We start from the raw sequence: 26,192 nt of genomic DNA on the forward strand, positions 1-26,192 counted from the left end.
CATTTCCATGAGGTTATTTTCTAATATAAGTGTTTAGGCCCACTTACAATGACAATAACAAAAAATATTGTTTTTCATGAACTGTGTACTTGTATTGTTTGTCTGGGTGGAGGTCCTGCTTTGGAAATAATTTGTACCCTTTTCAGACATTGCATTTAGTTCCCATTAAAACATTCACATGTTGCACATTGAGATGTAAGCAGGGGACGGCGTGGCGAAGTTGGTAGAGTGGCCGTGCCAGCAATCGGAGGGTTGCTGGTTACTGGGGTTCAATCCCCACCTTCTACCATCCTAGTCACGTCCGTTGTGTCCTTGGGCAAGACACTTCACCCTTGCTCCTGATGGCTGCTGGTTAGCGCCTTGCATGGCAGCTCCCGCCATGTGTGTGTGAATGGGTGAATGTGGAAATACTGTCAAAGCACTTTGAGTACCTTAAAGGTAGAAAAGCGCTATACAAGTATAACCCATTTACAATTTATTTATTTATCATTTATCATGTGTACATTCCTGCAACTTCCTGTTTGTAAAAAATATATTTTTATTAGTATTTATTTAATATACTAACAGCATTTCATGATTAATATTTATAAATGAAGATTCCTAATAAAAGACACTAGAATATGCACACATTTGATTGGTAAATCATAGTGTAACGACCTGGAATGACACTTTATGTGTGGTGTTGGAGTTGTCCGACTTTTTGTGTGGCTGTAAACGCATCACTGCCATATGTGCATGTGTTGGCGCAAGTGAGAAAGAGCGAGCGGCTGCTGTTGATATAACAAAGTTGCTTTTGGTCTGGTTTGTACTGCAGAAAATGACCAGTTTTGCTGCATATCATTTTTTTTACTAATGTTTTGGTGATGTGTTTATGGCCGACAATAAAGAGTTTTGCTCAGTAAAGTGATGGATGGAATTCATGTCTTCAAAGCGTCTCGACAGACGTTACAATATTTGAACAATGATGATGAAAACTGTTTTCTCTGTCGTGTCCGTGTGTCGAAAATTGTTATGCGCTTATTTTTTCATTTGATTTTGTGCGTGCGCAAAGGACGCTTGAGCAGTGCGCAATTGCACAGGCACGCACCTTAGAGGGAACGTTGTATCTGACCTACTTACAGTTCCCTATCTTGTAAAATTATATAAAAATCATGTGTTAATCACAAAGATTAAATAATTAATTTAACAAATAAACCTTACTGATTAGACAAAATAAATGTACATACAATATACATTATGTTCTGCTAAAATAAATAAATAAAATTAATAATAAATGTTTTTTAACTAAACTTCAAGTGCAAATGAGAATACCATTTTAGTCATAATTTTTGCGCTTCAGAAATTTCTCTATGAATTTCACTCTAGTTGTTTTATATTGTCATTACTGCCACAAGTGGTAGGAAAGTGTATTGCAACTAAATACCGCTGTGGCCTATGCGGACCACAGCTGAAAAAACACACATATTACATTCTAGGGGACACTCGTAGCATTCCCCCCTCTGTCTTCCTTTTTTTTCCTCTTTCTATCCTCTCCTGCTCTGGCCCGGCTGCACCAAATAATAATATAAATCCATTTATAAAATCAAATACAAATAAGGCAACAAGAGAAGTATCCCACACTTCTCTTTTGTAAAGTAAATTTGTACAGCCGATATGGGCATCTACATCAACTATATGATTTGCCTGAGAAGCTGGACGGGACAAAAAAAAAAAAAAAAGTGTTAGAGTGAGTAGATTTTTCATGCTAATTTTTTTGCTGTTTTTATCTGCCACATTTGAAAAGCCGGTGCGTGAAAATAATGCATACATTAAACCGGTCCCTGGTGGAAAAAAGGTTGGGGACCCCTGACCTACAACAACGTTTTGTCTTTATATATATATATATATATAGAAAATGACCACTTTTGCTAGATATAATTTTTTTTACTAATGTTTTGGTGATGTGTTTATGGCCGACAATAAAGAGTTTTGCTCAGTAAAGTGATGGATGTAATTCATGTCCTTAAAGCGTCTCAACAGACATTACAATATTTGAACAATGATGACGAAAACTGTTTTCTCTGTCGTGTCCGTGTGTCGAAAATTGTTATGCGCTTATTTTTTTATTTGATTTTGTGTGTGGCATAGATTTGGCGTGCCCAGAGGATGCTTGAGCAGTGCGCAATTGCACAGGCGCGCACCTTCGAGGGAACGTTGGTTATGTGCACCCCCAGGAACTTGGTGCTGCTTACCATCTCCACTGCTGTGCCGTTGACGAAGAGTGGAGCGTGGCTGGACTGGTGCCTCTTGAAGTCGACGATGATCTCCTTGGTCTTGTTGACGTTCAGGACCAGGTTGTTGGTTCTGCACCAGTCAACCAGATGTTTCACCACCTCCTCTGTGAGGAAGTCAAGCAGCTATCTGTACAGTAATATATGTATTTATATCTGCACCTTATTGCTCTTTTATCCTGCACTACAACGAGCCAATGCAACGAAATTCCGTTCTTATCTGCACTGTAAAGTTCAAATTTGAATGACAAAAAAAGGAGGTCTCTAAAACAGGTGCTCTCATGCCGAGTCTGCACAGTGTAGCATGACGTTGACACCAATTTGTCTTTTTTTCCCTCCACTTAAAAGAAAATGTTGAAAATATTTGTCGTAGTAGAGCAGCAGATGCAGAGTGTAAACATGCTGAGATATCAACTTCATCACCCTCCTATCTGACACATCTGGCCCTCTCGTCCTCCCTGGTGTTTTTCCTGTGTGTGTGTTTTAATGTGGTCGTTTTCCACGTGCCGGTTTGTCCAGCGGTGGTTGCATCAGCAGAACCGTTGCCTGGCGGTCACGCTCGTTTGACGTGTTCTTGTATTTTCTTACAGCTGAAAAGGCAGGTGCGTTGTAGCTGGCACTGTCTCAAATGGGCCATAAAAAAAAATAAAATAAAAATAAAAAACATGCCTGCCACATGAATATCAATATTTGCCGCGATCCGATTTGTCCGCCAGACAAGCACGGCTCGTTCAAACATTGGACATTTTATTCAAATGTCTGTTTGTCTGCTTTGAGGCACAAAGTGGCGTGCAGTGCAGGAACACTTAACACAAATACAGCCTGGGGACACCCATTCTTCATCAGTGTTCCTCCTCGCCTTAATTCAGTGGTGTCCAAAGTGCGGCCCGGGGGCTACACTGCAAAAAGTCAAGAAAAATATACAAAAGTTAGGGGTATTTTATTTGAACTAAGCAAAATTATCTGCCAATAGAACAAGAAAATTCGGCTTGTCAAGACTTTGCAAAACAAGTAAAATTAAAGCTGCAAGCAGCGATGGACATAAAATCCAGCACATAAAATCCAAACCGGAGCAGTAATTGAAACTCTTTCGTCAACTTTTAATCAGAAGGGTTCAATCTCTCTCCTGTGCTAGTTTGAAGCTGACAGAACAAACGCGCTCAGAAGAGATAAGGTTTGAAAAAAGGTGACCGGTTTTTACAAAACTTTTGTTTGAAGGGGGAATTGCAAACTAGCTGTTGATTTTTGCTGGGGGTTGTCAATATATGAAATGTAGGTCTAAGTAAGACCTACATTTTTTGTTTCATGTCTCTAAGACCTTCCTACTGGAAGTTACGGGCAGTTTTATCACAGTTTTCTTCCTAGGAGCCGTTGTGTCTGTGTTTTCTTCCTAGGGGGCGCTAGAGCGCAATTTTGAGTTTTGGGGTTGTTGTTTTTTTTTTTTATTAGATCGCACTTTTTGCCAGTCCTGATGTGTGTGTCCAGTTTGGTGAGTTTTGCAGCATGTTAAGAGGGTCAAATTAAAGCTCAAAGAGGCAAAAGTGACTGTTTTTAGTAAAATTTAGTTTTGAAGGGGGAATGGCAAACATCCTGTTGATTTTTGCTCAAGGATGTCAATGTATGAAATCTAGGTCTAAGTCAGACCTACATAGAGGTTTTTTTTCATGTCTCTTCGACATTCCTACCGGAAGTTACACCCGGTTTTGTCTGTGTTTTTTCCTAGGGGGCGCTAGAGCGCAATTTTGAGTTTTGGGGTTTGGTTTTTTTATTAAATGGCAATTTTTGCTAGTCCTGATGAATGTGTCAAATATGGTGAGTTTTGAAGCATGTTAAGGGGGTCAAATTACAGCTCAAAGAGGCGGCCGGTATAATAATAATAAAACCTTACAATTACAATAGGGTCCTCTGTCCCAAAGGGACATTGCGGTCCCTAATTAGCTAACCTCAATGAACCCAAAAATACCTTAAAATAAGTATATTCTCTCTAATAACAAGTGCACTTTTCTTGGTTGAAAAAAAAATAGAGCTTTTTGCTCAATATGTTGAAAAATATTCATAAATTAAGTAAATGCTAGTCCCATTATCTTGACATAATGATATGCGCTCAGCCAAATAACTCATTCCACTAACCACCTTGTTTTTTTCATGTAGATATTCATATATATATATATATATTAATTTCACCCACTGTATAGAGTGTACATTTGTACAGAGTGTATAGGGTGTACATTTTCGCAGAGTGTATAGAATGTACACTGTTCTCTTCCACACCTTTCTTTGCACTTCTATATTTTTTATATTTTTATATATTTACACATTGTTTTCTTGCATGCACACATCGCACTGTATGGAATGGCCTCAATCTCGTTACCCTGCATAATGACAATAAAGCTGATTCTGATTTTTTTTTTCACGCTTGAAATAAGAAATGATTACTTTAAAAAAGTAGTTTTATACTTGTGAGTGTTGATGACACAGCTTTGCAACAGTTGATATTCTAGTTTCAAGCATGTTTTATTCAATATAGGTCATCAAATCTCAGCAACAAGCTGTAATATCTTACTGAGATCATTTAGGACCAAAACACTTAAAACAAGTAAAACACTCTAACATAAAATCTGCTTAGTGAGAAGAATTATCTTATCAGACAGAAAATAAGCAAATATCACCCTTATTTGAGATACTTACTTAGATTTCAGTTTTTGCAGTGTACTTGTTTACCGATCCACCACACATTCTGGAAATGCTATTGCAAAAATAAAAAATAAAAACATTTTAAAAAAAAAAGTGGAATGAGGTGAAATATATCTCGAAAAAGTTGCAATGTTGACACAAAGCTGCCAAGCAGACTGTTTTTTTTTCTTCTTTTGTCTATCTTTATTTTTTAAAACTGCTAATCATTCTGTAATTGAGGACTCGACCAGAGCATGATCGTAATGTAAGACATTTGTATTGTGTCAGTGTTAGAGATGTCCGATAATGGCTTTTTTGCCGATATCCGATATTGTCCAACTCTTAATTACCGATTCCGATATCAACCGATACCGATATATACAGTCGTGGAATTAACACATTATTATGCCTAATTTTGTTGTGATGCCACGCTGGATGCATTAAACAATGTAACAAGGTTTTCCAAAATAAATCAACTCAAGTTATGGGAAAAAAAATGCCAAAGTGCATTCTTTTTTTTAACATGCCTCAAAACAGCAGATTAGAATTTGGGATATGCTCTCCCTGAGAGAGCATGAGGAGGTTGAGGTGGGCGGGGTTGGGGTTTTGGGTAGTGGGGGGTGTATATTGTAGTGTCCCGGAAGAGTTAGTGCTGCAAGGGTTTCTGGGTATTTGTTCTGTTGTGTTTATGTTGTGTTACGGTGCGGATGTTCTCCAAGAAAGGTGTTTGTCATTCTTGTTTGGTGTGGATTCACAGTGTGGTGCATATTTGTAACAGTGTGACCTGTATGGCTTTTGACCAAGTATGCGTTGTATTCACTTGTGTGTGTGAAAAGACGCAGATATTATTTGACTGGGCCGGCATGCAAAGGCAGTGCTTTTAAGGTTTATTGGCGCTCTGAGCTTCTCCCTACGTCCGTGTACACAGCGGCGTTTTAAAAAGACATAAATGTTAATTTTTGAAACCGATAGCGATAATTTTGAAACGATACTGATAATTTCCGATATTACATTTTAAAGCGTTTATCAGCCGATAATATCGGATATCCCTAGTCCTGATGTAGAACAACTCAAACTGAACGTTGGAACAACATGCTTTTTGACTACGTTTAAGCAATTTGGTCATTTAACAGCCAATATTCTACAACGTTGGAAAAAAAAATGCTTAATGAGGACGTTCATTCAATGTCAGGTTGTGACTTTGATTTGACCATTGAAATCTGGTCATTTCCCGACCAACACTGTGGATCTCAATTTACAAACACAGCTATTTTGCAACGTTGTTCCCACCTCAGTTTTAAAGGACATCAATGTAAAATCAAAGTCGTATCAATGTCTTGTGCCTGCTGGGAAAATCTCCGTATAGAAACCAAAACATATGCTAAAGTGCCCTCTTCATAGCAAAATGGCATGCTAAAGTGACTTCAGAAACCAAAACATGTGCTAAAGTTCTTCTTTTTGAGCAAAAACACATGCTAAAATCCTCTTAGGAGTCAAAACACATGCTTAAATATGCTTTTTTGAGCCAAAACGTGTCCTAAGGTGCCCTAACAACAAACTGATCAGAGTAGTCTCTCTAGGTCTGGGGTCGGCAACCCGCGGCTCTAGAGCCGCATGCGGCTCTTTAGCGCCGCCCTAGTGGCTCTCTGGAGCTTTTTAAAAAATGTATGAAAAATGGAAAAAGATGAGGGGAAAAACATTTATTTTTTGTTTTAATATGGTTTCTGTAGGAGGACAAACATGACACAAGCCTCCCTAATTGTTACAAAGCACACTGTTTATATTAAACATGATTCATTGATTCGAGTATTTGGCGAGCGCCGTTTTGTCCTACTAATTTTGGCGGTCCTTGAACTCACCGTAGTTTGTTTACATGTATAACTTTCTCCGACTTTCTCGGACGTGTTTTATGCCACTTCTTTTTCTGTCTCATTTTGTCCACCAAACTTTTAAGGTTGTGCATGAAAGGTGAGTTTTGTTGATGTTATTGACTTGTGTGGAGTGCTAATCAGACATATTTGGTTACTGCATGACTGCAAGCTAATCGATGCTAATATGCTATTTAGGCTAGCTATATGTACATATTGCATCATTATGCCTCATTTGTAGCTATATTTGAAGTCATTTAGTTTCCTTTAAGTCCTCTTAATTCAATGTATATCTCATGACACACTATCTAATATGGCTTTTAATTTTTTGCGGCTCCAAACAGATTTGTTTTTGTATTTTTGGTCCAATATGGCTCTTTCAACATTTTGGGTTGCCGACCCCTGCTCTAGGTAGTCTGTTTAAAACAGAGGTTGTTAACCTTTTTGACCATAACTTTCCCACTACAAAGGGGCCCAGGAACCACTCAAATATTACCACTGAATAAGTAATTTTAATTCATGTTAATTAATTAATTAATCAATTTCAATCATAATTAATAATTACTGTTACTGTTTATCCAACCTACTTACTGTCATGATCCGTGGTCCGGACCATGTTTTTGTTATGTTCTGTTAGTTTTAGACTCCATGAGTTCCTGTTTTTGTGCACCCTTGTTTGTTTTAGTTACCATGGCGACTTATTAGTTTCACCTGCCTCTGGTGTTCGGGACAAGCACCTGCTCTAATCAAGAGACCATTATTAGGGACCGCAATATCCCTTTGGGACAGAGGACCCTATTGTATTTCGTGCGTTTTATTATTATTATTCCGCCGCCTCTTTGAGCTGTAATTTGACCCCCTTAACTTGCTTCAAAACTCACCATATTTGACACACACATCAGGACTGGCGAAAATTGCCATTTAATTAAAAAAAACCAAACCCCAAAACTCAAAATTGCGCTCGAGCACTCCCTAGGAAAAAACACAGACAAAACTGCTTGTAACTTCCGGTAGTAATGTCGAAGAGACATGAAACAAAAACCTCTATGTAGGTCTGACTTAGACCTAGATTTCATACATTGACATCCTTCAGCAAAAATCAACAGGAAGTTGGCAATTCCCCCTTCAGTACAAAAGTTTACTAAAAACAGTCACTTTTGCCTCTTTTAGCTGTAATTTGACCCCCTTAACATGCTTCAAAACTCACCAAACTGGACACACACATCAGGACTGGCAAAAATTGCGATCTAATAAAAAAAAACCAACCCCAACACTCAAAATTGCGCTCTAGCGCCCCCTAGGAAGAAAACACAGACACAACTGCTCCCAGGAAGAAAACTCTGACAAAACTGCCTGTAACTTCCAGTAGGAATGTCTTAGAGACATGAAACAAAAACCTCTATGTAGGTCTCACTTAGACCTACATTTCATATATTGACAACAACAAATCAACAGGAAGTTTGCAATTCCCCCTTCAAAACAAAAGTTTTGTAAAAACCGGTCACCTTTTTTCAAACATTATCTCCTCCGAGCGTGTTTGTCGTGTCGGCTTCAAACTAGCACATGAGAGAGATTGAACCCTTCTGATTAAAAGTTGACAAAATAATTTTAATTACTGCTCCGGTTTGGATTTTATGTGCCGTCAAAGTCGGTCCCGTCCATCGCTGCTTGCAGCTTTAATTTAAGTCTGTCTTTGCCAGTCAGTCGTCCTGGCGCCATTGCTCGTTTTCATGTCCGATTCCAAGTTTATGCTAGTTGTTCGATTCATGCCGTGTCCACGTAAGTCAGGGGTCACCAACCTTTTTGAAACCAAGAGCTACTTCTTGGGTACTGATTAATGTGAAGGGCTACCAGTTTGATACACACTGAAATAAATTGCCAGAAATAGCCAATTTGCTCAATTTACCTTTAACTCTATGTTATTATTAATAATTAATGATATTTATCTTTGTGGAAACACTGATCATCTTAATGATTTCTCACTATAAATATATATAGAAACAGATAAATATCAATATGCAACACTTTATTTTTATATTTTCTCTAAGTGCACATTTTTCAAATTGAACATTTTCAAATCATCACTTCTAAGACAGTCTTGTGAAATCACAAGATCCCATTATAACTAGCTAGCCACTAACATTTTTATAAAAGAGGAGAAAACACGAGAAAAAAGGAAATTAAATTTTGAAACATAGTTTATCTTCAATTTCGACTCTTTAAAATTCAAAATTCAACCGAAAAAAAGAAGAGAAAAACTAGCTAATTCGAATCTTTTTGAAAAAATTAAAAAAAGAATTTATGGAGCATCATTAGTAATTTTTCCTGATTAAGATTAATTTTAGAATTTTGATGACATGTTTTAAATAGGTTAAAATCCAATCTGCACTTTGTTAGAATATACAAAAAATTGGACGAAGCTATATTTCTAACAAAGACAAATCATTATTTCTTCTAGATTTTCCAGAACAAAAATTTTAAAAGAAATTCAAAAGACTTTGAATTAAGATTTAAATTTGATTCTACAGATTTTCTAGATTTGCCAGAATAACTTTTTTGAATTTTAATCATAATAAGTTTGACGAAATATTTCACATATATTCTTCGTCGAAAAAACAGAAGCTAAAATGAAGAATTAAATTAAAATGTACTTATTATTCATTACAATAAAAAAAAAAATTTACTTGAACATTGATTTAAATTGTCAGGGAAGAAGAGGAAGGAATTTAAAAAGGTAAAAAGGTATGTGTTTAAAAATCCTAAAATCATTTTTAAGGTTGTATCTTTTCTCTAAAATTGTCTTTCTGAAAGTTATAAGAAGCAAAGTAAAAAAATAAATGAATTTATTTAAACAAGTTAAGACCAAGTCTTTAAAATATTTTCTTGGATTTTCAAATTCTATTTGAGTTTTGTCTCACTTAGAATTAAAAATGTCGAGCAAAGCGAGACCAGCTTTCTAGTAAATAAATACAATTTAAAAAATAGAGGCAGCTCACTGGTAAGTGCTGCTATTTGAGCTATTTTTAGAACAGGCCAGCGGGCGACTCATCTGGTCCTTACGGACGACCTGGTGCCCGCGGGCACCGCGTTGGTGACCCCTGACATAAGTGTTAGTTGTTTCATGCCACAGTAAGTCTTGTTTGTTCCATGCCATAGTCCATGTTAAGTGTTTAGCTTCTATGTTTCCTGCGTTAAGTTTTTTTTTTGTTCGTTAGATTCTCGTGTGAACGGCACGCTTTTCTTTTGTTTGGTTCCGGTCTTTGTGATGTGTAGGATTACCGTATTTTTCGGACTATAAGTCGCAGTTTTTTTCATAGTTTGGCCGGGCTCTAGTGTGACTTATATATGTTTTTTTTCCTTCTTTATAATGCATTTTCGGCAGGTGCGACTTATACTCCGGTGCGACTTATACTCCGAAAAATACGGTAATTGAGAAAATAAATATGTTCCTACCTGCAAGCCTTGTCCGGAGTAGTCCGTTTGCATCCCGGGAGAACAAACCTCGTGACACTTACAGTTTAAAACCTTGTCAAATGATACAAAACCATGTGTTAATCATTAGGATTATTAGTAAGTAAGTCATACTTGCCAACCTTGAGACCTCCGATTTCGGGAGGTGGGGGGGTGGGGGGCGTGGTCGGGGGTGGGACGGGGGCGTGGTTGAGGGCGCGGGCGTGGTTAAGAGGGGAGGAGTATATTGACAGCTAGAATTCACCAAGTCAAGTATTTCAAACATATATATATATACATACATATACATATACATATACATATATGTATATATATATATATATATATATATATATACATATACATATACGTATATATATGTATATATATATATATATATATATATATATATATATATATATATATATATATATATATATATATATATGTATATACATACATATACATACATATATATATATATATATATATATATATATATATATATACATATATATACATATATATATATATATATACATATATATCGAAATGATTGAGGGTACCCCCCTCATGAAACAGGCCTGTAGAGATGAAATAGTCTTGTGATTTTTTTTCCCCACACATACATATATTGCGCTCCACTACGGTATCGAGCACTATTTTTTGGATAACCTTATTAAGACATATATATATATATATATATATATATATATATATATATATATATATATATATATATATATATATATATATATATATATATATACATCCTGAAAATATGCAAACAAAACTGTGTTTAGATAATTGATACTTCAAACTTGCATAAATAAATCTAAAGGAATATAACAAAACTTGGCTTCTGAGAGCTTCAAAATGTGATGAATAAAATGCTAAAGTTGTTGATAAATAAGCAATTATTTTAATAATTAAATATGGTCATTTTAAATGAATTATTATGATCATTTAATTATTAATTATTTCCAATATGTTTATTTTAATGTATAATTCTATGGCTGGATGTAATAAGGAGTCAGAAAAAATGCAAATAAAAATACAATTAATTTTGATGTTTTTAGCAAAATAGAGTAAAAATGTATTTATTTATTTTTTTTAAATTAATACATATATTTATTTTTAGGTAAAATAAACATAATAATACAATTTATCTCTAGTCTGGATGATTTAGTTCTTGTCACCCTGTGGTCCTCCCGTCATAAAAAAAAGGCTGTCCTCACTCAGGTCGCATAAAGCTGGGGGGGGCGTGGCCTCCAGCTCCAGCTGAAAATCGGGAGATTTTCGGGAGAATATTTGTCCCGGGAGGTTTTCGGGAGAGGCGCTGAATTTCGGGAGTCTCCCGGAAAATTCGGGAGGGTTGGCAAGTCTGAAGTAAGTAAGTAAGTACATTTTATTTATTAAGCGCTTTTCACAGATAAAATCACCAAGCGCTGTACAAAACATCGGTGAAGTAAAACAACAATTCAATTTAAAACAACAGGGGCAACATCATAAAAAGGACACAAAGTGGATTAAAAATGATAGTTAAAAGGTGCATTAACTAAAGGCTTTACTAATGTTTCTTAAAAGTTTCAACACAGTCAAGATCACTGGTGCAAGTTGTTCCATAGTCTGGGAGCTATATAGCCTGGAATGCCAGGTCTCCACGGGTTTTAAACCGAGTTTTTGGGATCTTTAGAAGACCCTGGCCTGAAGCCCGTAGGCTGCGCCCTGATGAGTAGGGGGCATAGCAAGTCAGTGATGTACTGAGGGGCCCCACCTTGCAACACACGGAAAGTCAGGACTAAAATCTGGGTGTTCCAACAGGACAATGACCCCAAACACAGGTCAAAAGTGGTAAAGAAATGGCTAAATCAGGCTAGAATGAAGGTTTTTGAATAGCCTTCCCAAAGTCCTGACTTAAACGTGTGGACTAGAGATGCGCGGATAGTAGAGATGCGCGGTTTGCGGGCACAACCGCGGAGTCCGCGGATTATCCGCGGATCGGGCGGATGAAATTTAAAAAAATTAGATTTTATCCGCGGGTCGGGTCGGGTCGGGTGGTTGAAATAAAAAAAAATTAGATTTTAAATAGATTCAGGCGGGTGGCAGTTAAACCAATTCGGAAATATATATACATAGTTAAATGTTGTTACCCACATACGAAAAACGAGCAGGCCACAACAGAAGAAAAAAAAAAAAAGAGATGGACACTTTTACAGAGCGGAGAAGGGACGCCTCGCCGGGGTCGGGGACCGAGGCCCCTTCCCCCGAGAGGGCCCCACCGGGAGCCGTAGCTGAGGCGATCCGCGAGAAAGGCCCGACGCACGTCCAGGGTCACCACCGCGCCCACCGCACCGACACCCCGCCTCGTCCGCCTTATGTTAGATGTCCCGGTTTTGTGACTGTCGTAGACATAAACAGCGTCGCAGCTCTTGCAAATCACGTAGCCAGCATTACTATCATCCTGATTTACAACCTCATAAAAACGAGTCCACGCTGAACTTTTCTGGCCTTTTTTTCCCCTGGTCTTTAGTATTCCCTTTTTTAGTTTGTCGCGTACCACGTTTACTGCCGGCGTTGCCATCTCTTTTTTTTTTTTCTTCTTCTGTTGTGGCATATGCTGCAGGTGCCTGCTCATTTTTCGTATGTGGGTAACAACATTTAACTATGTATATATTTTTCCGAATTGGTTTAACTGCCACCCGCCTGAATCTATTTAAAATCTAATTTCTTTTCATTTCAACCGCCCGACCCGACCGCGGATAAAATCAAATTTTTTTTTATTTCAACCGCCCGACCCGACCGCGGATAAAATCAAATTTTTTTTTATTTCAACCGCCCGACCCGCGGATAATCCGCGGACTCCGCGGTTGTGTCCGCAAACCGCGCATCTCTAGTGTGGACAATGCTGAAGAAACAAGTCCATGTCAGAAAACCAACAAATTTAGCTGAACTGCACCAATTTTGTCAAGAGGAGTGGTCAAAAATTCAACCAGAAGCTTGTGGATGGCTACCAAAAGCGCCTTATTGCAGTGAAACTTGCCAAGGGACACGTAAGCAAATATTGCTGTATGTATACTTTTGACCCAGCACATTTTCAGTAGACCCATAATAAATTCATAAAAGAACCAGACTTCATTAAAAAAAATTGTGACCAACAAGTATGTGCTCCAATCACTCTATCACACAAAAATAAGAGTTGTAGAAATGATTGGAAACTCAAGACAGCCATGACATTATGTTCTTTACAAGTGTATGTAAACTTTTGACCACGACTGTATCGGGGAAAACAATGCAAAATAATACCAAGCCTTAAAAAAACAGCAGTGGATAATAATTTCAACTATTGCCCAGTAATTGAATTAAAGTGCCAAGTGACTAAGTTAAAAAGTTTAGTAAAATATTTGATGTTGAATAGTTACGACTGTTAAAATAGTGGGATAAAAACAGTCCAAGAAAATGGTGCACAGTAAAACAATCATACTAAACACAAACATCATAAATTAGGCAGATAATCTGATAAATACCTTGACCAATGTTGATTGTTCATCGACCTCTCCCGTAGTCTACCACAACATCCTTTCCTAAAAAGTGACACAAGATGAGACTAGTCCAGGGGTCGGCAACCCGCGGCCCGAGAGCCGGATGCGGCTCTTTAGCGCCGCCCTAGTGGCTCTCTGGAGCTTTTTAAAAAATTTATGAAAAATGGAAAAAGATGAGGGAAAAAATATATATTTTTTGTTTTAATATGGTTTCTGTAGGAGGACAAACATGACACCAACCTCCCTAATTGTTAGAAAGCACACTGTCAGCTTCACGGATTCGAGTATTTGGCAAGCACCGTTTTGTCCTACTAATTTTGGCGGTCCTTGAACTCACCGTAGTTTGTTTACATTTATAACTTTTCTCCGACTTTCTAGGACGTGTTTTATGCCACTTCTTTTTCTGTCTCATTTTGTCCACCAAACTTTTAACGTGCATGAATCCACAAAGGTGAGTTTTGTTGATGTTATTGACTTGTGTGGAGTGCTAATCGGGCATATTTGGTCACTGCATGACTGCAAGCTAATCGATGCTAACATGCTATTTAGGCTAGCTATATGTACATATTGCATCATTATGCCTCATTTGTAGCTATATTTGAGCTCATTTAGTTTCCTTTAAGTCCTCTTAATTCAATTTATATCTCATGACACACTATCTGTATGTAATATGGCTTTTAATTTTTTGCGGCTCCAGACAGATTTGTTTTTATATTTTTGGTTCAATATGGCTCTTTCAACATTTTGGGTTGCCGACCCCTGGACTAGTCCAAAACAGATCACACTTTAAAGTGCATGTACTAACTTACAATTGGGTCAAAGATAGCTGGATGTGTGTCGAATCTCAGAGATTTCTGCGTCCCATGCGCTCCACTCAAGACGTGATTTCAACCTGCCAGAGAGAGGTTGCGTCCCCTGAACCCTGAACTCTGACTGGCAGGTTCCTAAAGCCCCTCTTATTGCATGAATACAAATAAAAACACAAATACTTGGTGGATGGTTGGTACAAGGGCCAAGAAAGAATGACTATTGGTGAGATTCTGGATAAAAGTGCAAGTAAAGGAATCGTGTCCTTATGGCATCAATGGAATATTTAATTCATCTTCAATAGCGCTTGTCTTCAAGGTGGTGTACACCCAGGACCGGTCACCAGCCAAACACAGGGCACATACCACTCACACTAAAACGCACACCTAGGTATGCAAAACACAAAACCAGTGAAGTTGGCACGTTGTGTAATTCTTAAATAAAAACAGAATACAATGATTTGCAAATATTTTTCAACTTATATTCAATTGAATAGACTGCAAAGACAAGATATTTAATGTTCGAACTGAGAAACATATTTTTTTTTTTTGCAATCATTAACTTAGAATTTAATGGCAGCAACACATTGCAAAATAGTTGGCACAGGGGCATTTTTACCACTGTGTTACATGACCTTTCCTTTTAACAACACTCAGTAAACGTTTGGGAACTGAGGAGACCAATTTTCTTGCTTGATGTACAGCTTAAGTTGTTCAACAGTCCGGGGGTCTCAGTTGTGGTATTTTAGGCTTCATAATACACCACACATTTTCAATGGGAGACAAGTCTGGACTACAGGCAGGCCAGTCTAGTACCTGCACTATTTTACGTGGCTTGGCATTGTCTTGCTGATATAAGCAGGGGCGTCCATGATAACGTTGCTTGGATGGCAACATATGTTGCTCCAAAACCTTTCAGCATTAACGGTGCCTTCACAGATGTGTAAGTTACCCATGCCTTGGGCACTAATACACCCCCGTACCATCACACATGCTGGCCTTTGAACTTTGCGCCTATAACATTCCGGATGGTTCTTTTCCTTTTTGTTCCAGACGACACGACGTCCACAGTTTCCAAAAACAATTTGAAATGTGGACTCGTCAGACCACAGAACACTTTTCCACTTTGCATCCGTCCATTTTAGATGAGCTCGGGCCCAGCGAAGCCTGCAGCGTTTCTGGGTGTTGTTGATAAATGGCTTTCGCTTTGCATAGTAGAGTTTAAACTTGCTCTTACAGATGTAGCAACAAACTGTAGTTACTGACAGTGGTTTTCTGAAGAGTTCCTTAACCCATGTGGTGATATCCTTTACACACTGATGTCGCTTTTTGATGCAGTACCGCCTGAGTGATCGAAGGTCACGGGCATTCAATGTTACGTGCAGTGATTTCTCCAGACTCTCTGAACCTTTTGATGATATTACGGACCGTAGATGGTGAAATCCCTAAATTCCTTGCAATAGCTGGTTGAGAAATGTTGTTCTTAAACTGTTCGACAATTTGCTTGCTTGATGCACAGCTTAAGTTGTTCAAATCATTGTATTCTGTTTTTTTTCATTTACGATTTACACATCGTGCCAACTTCACTGGTTTTGGGTTTTTGTAATTAAGAGACACCAATTAAGCTCACTTGCATGTTTTGGAGGTGTGTGAGGAACATTCTACCGTGAGGCTGACCTGCTAACAGCCGGGCCACCGTGTGACCCATTCGGAGTCGTACAGGTACCATTTAGCACAACGTACACCATAATACTCCACCGATGACCCAAGTATTCGTCATGGGACAACCAAGCTTTGGGTGTGTGTCTTTTCCCAGAGCGGGATCTCACTCCACCCACACACACACACACACACACACACACACACACACACACACACACACACACACACACACACTGTAGTTTAACTATGTGAAAAGGTGCTCATCCTGGTCTTTTTCTCTCCCAAATACTGCATGTTCCCACAATACAAAGTGATGTGTGGCACAAGACAAGAGTACACACACTCACAGTCTCTCTCACACACACACACACACACACATTCTTGTATTTATTACCTTCTCGAGACCTCCGAAAAAAGCCTTCCTCTTTAGGACCAAAAAAATATATATTTGTATTTACAACATTTATAATATATACAAACTATGCAAATAAAAAAAAAAGGTACGTTTTCAGTTATTTTCTTTCTTTGTTTGTAATTGGTTTTTAATCTTCATTATTTATTTACAATATGTCTCTATATACATATTTATTTTATTCTTTTTATAAATTTTTGCCAAAGGGGGCGCAATTTAATTTCTTACACACACTTGTTATGACATATGTTGGCCAGAGGGGAAGCACTTCAAATTTTTGACACACACTTGTTATTTCATATGTTGACCAGAGGGGGAGCACTATTGGGGCGGTATAGCTCGGTTGGTAGAGCGGCTGTGCCAGCAACTTGAGGGTTGCAGGTTCGATCCCCGCTTCCGCCATCCTAGTCACTGCCGTTGTGTCCTTGGGCAAGGCACTTTACCCACCTGCTCCCAGTGCCACCCACACTGGTTTAAATGTAACTTAGATATTGGGTTTCACTATGTAAAGCGCTTTGAGTCACTAGAGAAAAGCGCTATATAAATATAATTCACTTCACTTCACTTTTAAAACCGAAACTGTCAGGACTTGGACTATGGCGTGGTTTGTTCTCCCGTGGTGCAAATGATTTGGACCAGACATGGCGTGAAGGTGAAGACATATTTAATTTTAACACTCAAAAAAAAAGAAACAAACAAAAGGCGCTCACAGTGGGGGTACAAAACTTGGCTATAAACACAAAACTTGCACAAAGGCAGAAACTATGAACAATGAAACAAAAACACTAACTCTGGCATTAATAAACAAAAACTTACTTGGACGTGGCATGAAGTGCGCAGAGGTAAACAGATTGTGACGGGTATGATGTCGCCAGACAGACAGCCTGGCAACTGGAAGCTTAAATAATAGTGACATGATTAAAGACAGGTGCGTGAGTTGTGAGGGCAGGTGAAAACTAATGGGTTGCTATGGTGACAAACAAGAGTGCACAATGAGTCCAAACGTGGAACAGGTGAAACTAATGGGTAACCATGGAAACAAGACAAGGGAGTGAAAAGCCAGAAACTAAAGAGTCCAATAATTAAACAAAACAAAACATGACTAAAACAAAACATGATTACACAGACATGACAGAAACACAGTCGATTTGAAAAAATCCCTCCTTTTTGGGACCACCCTAATTTTGATAGATTTCACCACCAGGGGTGCAAATGAGATCTCTATTTTTTTTGTTTTTTTGTAATGTTCTCAAGGCCGATGACAAACGAGTCACGGACCACAGACGGCCCCTGTGCCCCACTTTGGGCAACCCAGCTGTAGAAGCTAACTGTTAATGGCCACTATAGTCTTAGTACCGTATTGTATTTGTTCATTCTATGGTCACATATAGGACGCTGGTTGTCTTACGTCAGCACCGGAAGTCGTAAAATCAGCTGTTCACCTGGCGGGTTTTTTCGGGGATGAATAGGGAAGTCCTTCTTTAGCTGCCGTCTTGTTTTATCATATATTGCTGCCTTTGCACCTTTCAATGTTTACTTTTGTATGCACATTAAATCAACCAAAAAAATCCTGACTTTGGAGCAATGTTCACGGACTCTAGTATTTGGCTCTCTATCAGATGCAATGGTTTTCCGTATTGGGACAACGATTTCGGTCCTAACTTGTTCATATGGAAGTACTTTTCCTTGTTGATGTCTCAAGAAGGGTAGAAATACAAGAACACACACACACACACACACACACACACACACACACACACACACACACACACACACACACACACACACACACAGAGAGTATAGTTCTGCATGCTGCAAACAAGTCTGGACGAGCTTCATCCTCTCTTTGGATAAACACGTGCAGGAAATGAGTGTGGTTTAACAATGATTCACTCCATACTGGAAGCATTTGCTGTCAGAGAAGTCCATTCAAAGCAGCTTTGCTTGGATTTTGTTTTCTCCTGACGTCTCTTTTTACGTAGAGGCTTGTTTTTTTTTTCCTCTTGGGCCTTGTTCACATTAGAGGTCAATTCCGATTTAATTTTTTTTCCCATATGTGAACGGCATCATATTTTTTTAATGTCAATGGGAACAGTGCCATCCAATTGTTTTCAAATCTGACCCAGGCATCTTTGGATGTAAATCAAGTATGCGTCTGAGACGACTGCGCACCTGCCAAAAATTCATAATAAAAAAGGAAAAAAACATATATAAGTCGCACTGGAGCCCGGCCAAACTGTGAAAAAAACTGCGACTTATAGTCCGAAAAATACGGTAGAACAGAAAAACCAGCTTTGTTTACATGGCGGTCCCATTATGAGTCTAGTTGTCTCTTTTGGAGGTCATCACCATCATTGGTTACAGTAAGTGTAAATGTGCCTTTTGTTTATATATATATATATATATATATATATATACTGTATATGGACAGTATATATATATATATATATATATATATATATATATATATATATATATACACACAGTATATATCTTTTTTTTCAATATATATATTAATACACAGGTCAGAAAATGTGTTTTTGCGTAATAGGAGCCCTTTAAATGGTAAGCAGCCAACAGTAAAGAAGAGTTGGATATTGGATATACAAACCCCGTTTCCATATGAGTTGGGAAATTGTGTTAGATGTAAATATAAACGGAATACAATGATTTGCAAATCCTTTTCAGCCCATATTCAATTGAATGCACTACAAAGACAAGATATTTGATGTTCAAACTCATAAACTGTATTTTTTTTTTTTTTGCAAATAATAATTAACTTAGAATTTCATGGCTGCAACACGTGCCAAAGTAGTTGGGAAAGGGCGTGTTCACCACTGTGTTACATGGCCTTTCCTTTTAACAACACTCAATAAACGTTTGGGAACTGAGGAGACACATTTTTTAAGCTTCTCAGGTGGAATTCTTTCCCATTCTTGCTTGATGTACAGCTTAAGTTGTTCAACAGTCCGGGGTCTCCGTTGTGGTATTTTAGGCTTCATAATGCACCACACATTTTCAATGGGAGACAGGTCTGGACTACAGGCAGGCCAGTCTAGTACCCGCCATGCTGTTGTAACATGTGGCTTGGCATTGTCTTGCTGAAATAAGCAGGGGCGTCCATGGTAACGTTGCTTGGATGGCAACATATGTTGCTCCAAAACCTGTATGTACCTTTCAGCATTAATGGTGCCTTCACAGATGTGTAAGTTACCCATGCCTTGGCCACTAATACACCCCCATACTATCACAGATGCTGGCTTTTTAACTTTGCGCCTATAACCCTCCGGATGGTTCTTTTCCTCTTTGGTCCGGAGGACACGACGTCCACAGTTTCCAAAAACAATTTGAAAAGTGGACTCGTCAGACCACAGAACACTTTTCCACTTTGTATCAGTCCATCTTAGATGAGCTCAGGCCCAGCGAAGCCGACGGCGTTTCTGGGTGTTGTTGATAAACGGTTTTTGCTTTGCATAGGAGAGTTTTAACTTGCACTTCCAGATGTAGCGACCAACTGTAGTTACTGACAGTGGGTTTCTGAAGTGTTCCTGAGCCCATGTGGTGATATCCTTTACACACTGATGTCGCTTGTTGATACAGTACAGCCTGAGGAATCAAAGGTCACAGGCTTAGCTGCTTACGTGCAGTGATTTCTCCAGATTCTCTGAACCCTTTGATGATATTACGGACCGTAGATGGTGAAATCCCTAAATTCCTTGCAATAGCTGGTTGAGAAAGGTTTTTCTTAAACTGTTCAACAATTTGCTCACGCATTTGTTGACAAAGTGGTGACCCTCGCCCGATCCTTGTTTGTGAATGACTGAGCATTTCATGGAATCTACTTTGATACCCAATCATGGCACCCACCTGTTCCCAATTTGCCTGTTCACCTGTGGGATGTTCCAAATAAGTGTTTGATGAGCATTCCTCAACTTTATCAGTATTTTTTGCCACCTTTCCCAACTTCTTTGTCACGTGTTGCTGGCATCATAATCTAAAGTTAATGATTATTTACAAAAAAAACATTTTTTATGAGTTTGAACATCAAATATGTTGTCTTTGTAGTGCATTCAATTGAATATGGGTTGAAAATGATTTGCAAATCATTGTATTCCGTTTATATTTACATCTAACACAATTTCCCAACTCATATGGAAACGGGGTTTGTACTTCAAATTGTGTTTTGATCTTTAGCTCCTCCAAAAACAAAAACATTTTAATGGAAAAAACACTTTCTGGCTACCATTTTCTAAAAAAAAAAAAAAAAAAAAAAAAAAAAGACGAACAGTAATGCGAATTGGTTGCCGGTTACCACTGGACACATAGCAAGTTGCCATATATGGACTTAATAAAATTGTGATTGGAAGAATTCAAAAGATCCATGAAGTTCACTTGAAACAAATATTTTAAAACCACACCAACCACATCGTGTAGAACAAGAGTATAACATAAGTATAACATGCTCTGCTGTACGTACTAAATAGTTGCAAATGTAGCATAGGGCCGTACTTGACTACCGTATTTTTCAGACTATAAGTGGCAGTTTTTTTCATAGTTTGGCCGGGGGTGCGACTTATACTCAGGAGCGACTTATGTGTGAAATTATTAACACATTACCGTAAAATATCAAATAATATTATTTATCTCATTCACGTAAGAGACTAGACGTATAAGATTTCATGGGATTTAGCTATTAGGAGTGACAGATTGTTTGGTAAACGTATAGCATGTTCTATATGTTATAGTTATTTGAATGACTCTTACCATAATATGTTACGTTAACACAGTGTTTTTCAACCACTGTGCCGTGGCACACTAGTGTGCCGTGAGATACCGTCTGGTGTGCCGTGGGAGATTATCTAATTTCCCTCTTCCATATCAGTAGGTGGCAGCCAGTAGCTATTTGCTTTGTAGATGTGGGAAACAGCGGGAGGCAGGGTGAAGGTAAAAAGGTGTCTAATGCTTAAACCAAAAATAAACAAAAGGTGAGTGCCCCTAGGAAAAGGCATTGAAGCTTAGGGAAGGCCATGCAGAACGAAACTAAAACTGAACTGGCGACAAAGTAAACAAAAACAGAATGCTGGACGACAGCAAAGACTTACTGTGCAGCAAAGACAGCGTCCACAATGTACATCCGAACATGACATGACAATCAACAATGTCCCCACAAAGAAGGATAAAAATAACAGAAATACTCTTGATTGCTAAAACAAAGCGGGACATATCGCTCAAAGGAAGACATGAAACTGCTTCAGGAAAATACCAAAAAAAGAGAAAAAAACACCAAAATAGGAGCGCAAGACAAGAACTAAAACACTACAAACAGGAAAACAGCAATAACCTCAAAATAAGTCAGGGCGTGATGTGACAGGTGGTGACAGTACACCTACTTTGAGACAAGAGCTATATTGATGCATGCTTGGTTATGATTTAAAGTCATATCCAACAATTGCGACAACGACTTTTTACTGTCAACTGAGTTTCGTTTTTTAATGATTTCTGCTGGTGGTGTGCCTCCGCATTTTTTCAACGCAAAAAATGTGCCTTGGCTCAAAAAAGGTTGAAAAACACTGCGTTTACATACCAGGCACGTTCTCAGTTGGTTGTTTATGCCTCATATAACGTACACTTATTCAGCCTGTTGTTCACTATTCTTTATTTATTTTAAATTGCCTTTCAAATGTCTATTCTTGGTGTTGGCTTTTATCAAATACATTTCTCCCAAAAATGCGACTTATATATGTTTTTTTCCTTCTTTATTATGCATTTTCGGCCGGTGCGACTTATAGTTCGGAGCGACTTATACTCCGAAAAATACGGTAATTAGAATATGTTAACTTACACTGAATTGTTTTTTAGCATGTATATATTTAACTAAAACGTGAAGAATAAAGTTTTTCTGGAAATGTTTGACACTCCTGATTTCTTGATCTGCTTTCACTTTCTTTCTTGGCACAATAACATTGCTTCTTGCTCTGAAGTCCCGGCGCTCGGGGCCAAAACTAAAAGTGTTCAGCTGCTTAGCGACTGACAACCTGTGGTTAAGAGCGTCATCTTCACCTGAACCACGTTCTCTCGTTCTTTCTAAGGCCCCTATCCAGGGTAAATCCCACCTAACCTTATCCTTGTCCACACACGCACACAATGGTCGTTTAAGACCCAATTCGTCAGCAGGCGCAACGCGACCTAGTACGCATGCACGGAAAATGCGCACGTCATAGTCACCTCCAGTGTTGCTTTGTGTGCAAGTTCTTGAATGTAACTTATCTGAACAATATCCAGTGTTGTGGTATTTCAATGAACTGGAATCCAGTGTGCTGAGGGGCCCTATTGTAATGAATCACACCTGAGCCATCATATATTAATCAAATATTTAATGGACATGTGAAAGTAAACAATGTGACAAAGATCATTTGACATCAGATTCTAGATATCTGGTCAGGACACTCCTCACTCTTTTGCCTTCACCTTCATTGTCCATTCCTTTTTGGTGACTTTATATACTCCGGACCTAGACGTTGAGTACGAGACATACATGGCGGACAATAACTGATACAGTCTGCTTTGCCAGTGCAAATGAATTTGCTGTTTTCCGGAATCTTCCCTCGACGGCCAGGTAATACAAACCACGCGCTACCTTTTCTTATCACATCCACGGTAGCCCGCATTCTCGTTGTCTCTCCTTCGACAAATGGACAAAGTTTTTCGGTAAGTAGAATCACAGCTGACCTGGACATTGGAAAGTTCTCTTGCCGTCTGAGAAGTGTTGTATCCTAAATAGCTGCAATCGCTTTCTGTTAAAGTATTCATGTGTGATTTCCACAAGCGTCGGTACAGACAGAAGGAGAAACACGAGCATGTCTGGATGACTCGCCTCCATATTTCCAGTGGTTAGCTCAGAGTTACGAAACCGCTTTATTATGAAGCTGGCTGTGGCGCGTTCTTTCTGGCGTCACTTCCTCTCCGAACTCAGTTTGTAAACGATCAATGAGTTCATACAAAGCTAAGAGCCGGAGATTCAAGAAATACACGGCGCACTTACCCGTGTAAAACTTTGTCCGAGGAGGGGAACCTTAAACGCTGGTTTAGTGTGGCTGAAACGAGGCTTAGGCTAAATAATTATTCGTTTAAGGGGTTATCCGGTTTAGTGTATACATAGCCTTAGACTGCAGTCGTATCAAACGCATACTTGATTTATATCCAAGTAGAATCACAGCTGCCGGACATTGGAAAGTTATCTTGCCGTCTGAGAAGTGTTGTATCCCAAATAGCTGCAATCGCTTTCTCTTAAGGTATTCATGTGTGATTTCCACAAGCGTCTGTAACGGGGCATGTCTGGATGACTCGCCTCCATCTTTCCAGTGGTTAGCTCCGGTTGTTATGAAGCTGGCTGTGGTGCGGTCTTTCTGACGTCACTTCCTCTCCGAACTCAGTTTGTAAACGGTCGATGAGTCCATACAAAGCTAAGAGCCGGAGATTCCAGGAATGTTGTTGGTTTAACGAGCAGAGGAGCATGTTCGGCAGCGCACAATCCCGGAGTACTTACAAGCGGACACAGTGTGTAGACAGAAAAGGGAGAAACTGACGCATTTTGGTCTAAAAACTAAGGATGAAGGTGAATGTGGAGGTCTCGCTCCTCCGGGTTCTTCGGACCACCAATTACCGACATGCCAGGCTCTTCCAGGTTGACAACACTTTTTTATTCTTCAATAAAAGTGCAAAGTATTTTCTCTCAAGGGAGCACACGAATGGTTTCTCTGCTCTCACTCTCGCTAGTGCTCCCGCTCGTGTTCCACCATCAACAACGCTCCCCTTCTCCTTCCCGACTGCTGCCTTTAACAGAGCGACAGGTGATCAGACAAACACTCACAGCCGTGTCCTCTACGCACCTGTCGCTGATTGCGAAGCCGGTCCTGGCACACCCCGCTTCGCTGCAGGTCCGCAGGCCACGCCCCCCCACAGTGAAGTTATAACACTGATCAATCCGATACCAGGTCGTTACAGGATCATACATTGGTCATATTCAAAGTCCTCATGTGTCCAGGGACATATTTCTTGAGTTTATAAACATAATATAAATGTTTTAAAAACTAAAAAAAGATGTGATGCTAAAAAAATATCAATGTAATCATAGTAGTATTGACTAGATACGCTACTGTATTTGGTATCATTACAGTGGATGTTAGGTGTAGATCCACCAATGGCGTTTGTTTACATTCCGGTACTTTTTAGAGGCGGTATAGTACCGAATATGATATGTATTGCGGTACAATGCCAATACCAGTATACTGTACAACCCTAGTCCCTTTTATTTAGCAAAGTATGGAAAATGTTTATTTTTAGACCATTTTTAGCCGACTTTTGCACGCGTTTATTTACGAGTTAGACTGCATAAAAGGAGAAAAACACGTGTGCTAGTCTCACATAAGGATTTGGAATGATGGGCAAAATTCCAAAACATATCCAGTTCCCCTTTAAAGGATCCACCTCGGGATATTGTGTAGTTTATTGACATTTTTTCAACGGGGAGTCTTATGTTTCTGTTGGAGGTAAGTCGTGAATCACCTGTAACAGAAACATAAGATATTGCTTTACAAAAATATGCAGGGCTTAACCAACAAAATGTAACATTCTCCGGCCTCTGCGGAAAAGGAATGCTGCACGGCGGCAGACGACACACCAAAGCCTCATGTGAGGCCCGGACATACTTGCCAACCCTCCCGAATTTTCCGGGAGACTCCCGAAATTCAGCGCCTCTCCCGAAAAACTCCCGGGACAAATATTCTCCCGAAAATCTCCTGATTTTCAGCCGGAGCTGGAAGCCACGCCCCCTCCAGCTCCATGCGGACCTGAGTGAGGACAGCCTTTTCTCGTGACGGGAGGACAACAGGGTGACAAGAACTAAATCATCCAGACTAGAGATAAATTGTATTATTATGTTTATTTTACCTAAAAATAAATATATTTATTAATTAAAAAAATAAATAAATAGATAAATGTTTACTATATTTTGCTAAAAACATCAAAATTAATTGTATTTTTATTTTTATTTTTTCGTGACTCCTTATTACATCCAGCCATAGAATTATACATTAAAATAAACATATTTCAAATAATTGATTTTAAATTATCAGAATAATTCATTTAAATTGACCATATTTAATTATTAAAATAATTGCTTGTTTATCAACAACTTTAGCATTTTATTCATTACATTTTGAAGCTCTCAGAAGCCAAGTTATGTTATATTCCTTAATATTTATTTATGCAAGTTTGAAGTATCAATTATCCAAACACAGTTTTGTTTGCATATTTTCAGGATGTAGATATATATATATATATATATATATATATATATATATATATATAATATGTATGAAATACTTGACTTGATGAATTCTAGCTGTCAATATACGCCTCCCCTCTTAACCACGCCCCCAACCACGCCCCGCCCCACCCCCGACCACGCCCCCACCTCCCAAAATCGGAGGTCTCAAGGTTGACGAGTA

At 38.7% G+C, this 26,192-nt stretch overlaps 1 long non-coding RNA gene across 1 annotated transcript; it reads right to left on the reverse strand.

Annotated features, from left to right (window-relative positions):
* Positions 1-2,910: 2,910 nt before the first annotated feature.
* On the reverse strand, positions 2,911-14,771 carry LOC133576362 (uncharacterized). The gene is made up of 4 exons (XR_009811626.2): positions 14,613-14,771; positions 13,789-13,845; positions 10,265-10,336; positions 2,911-3,169 (listed from the first exon to the last, which is right to left on the reverse strand). It is a non-coding gene; the product is annotated as an uncharacterized lncRNA (long non-coding RNA).
* Between the last annotated feature and the right edge of the window lie 11,421 nt (positions 14,772-26,192).

This window comes from Nerophis lumbriciformis, linkage group LG03, assembly GCF_033978685.3.
Source record: "Nerophis lumbriciformis linkage group LG03, RoL_Nlum_v2.1, whole genome shotgun sequence".
Lineage (NCBI taxonomy): Eukaryota > Metazoa > Chordata > Actinopteri > Syngnathiformes > Syngnathidae > Nerophis > Nerophis lumbriciformis.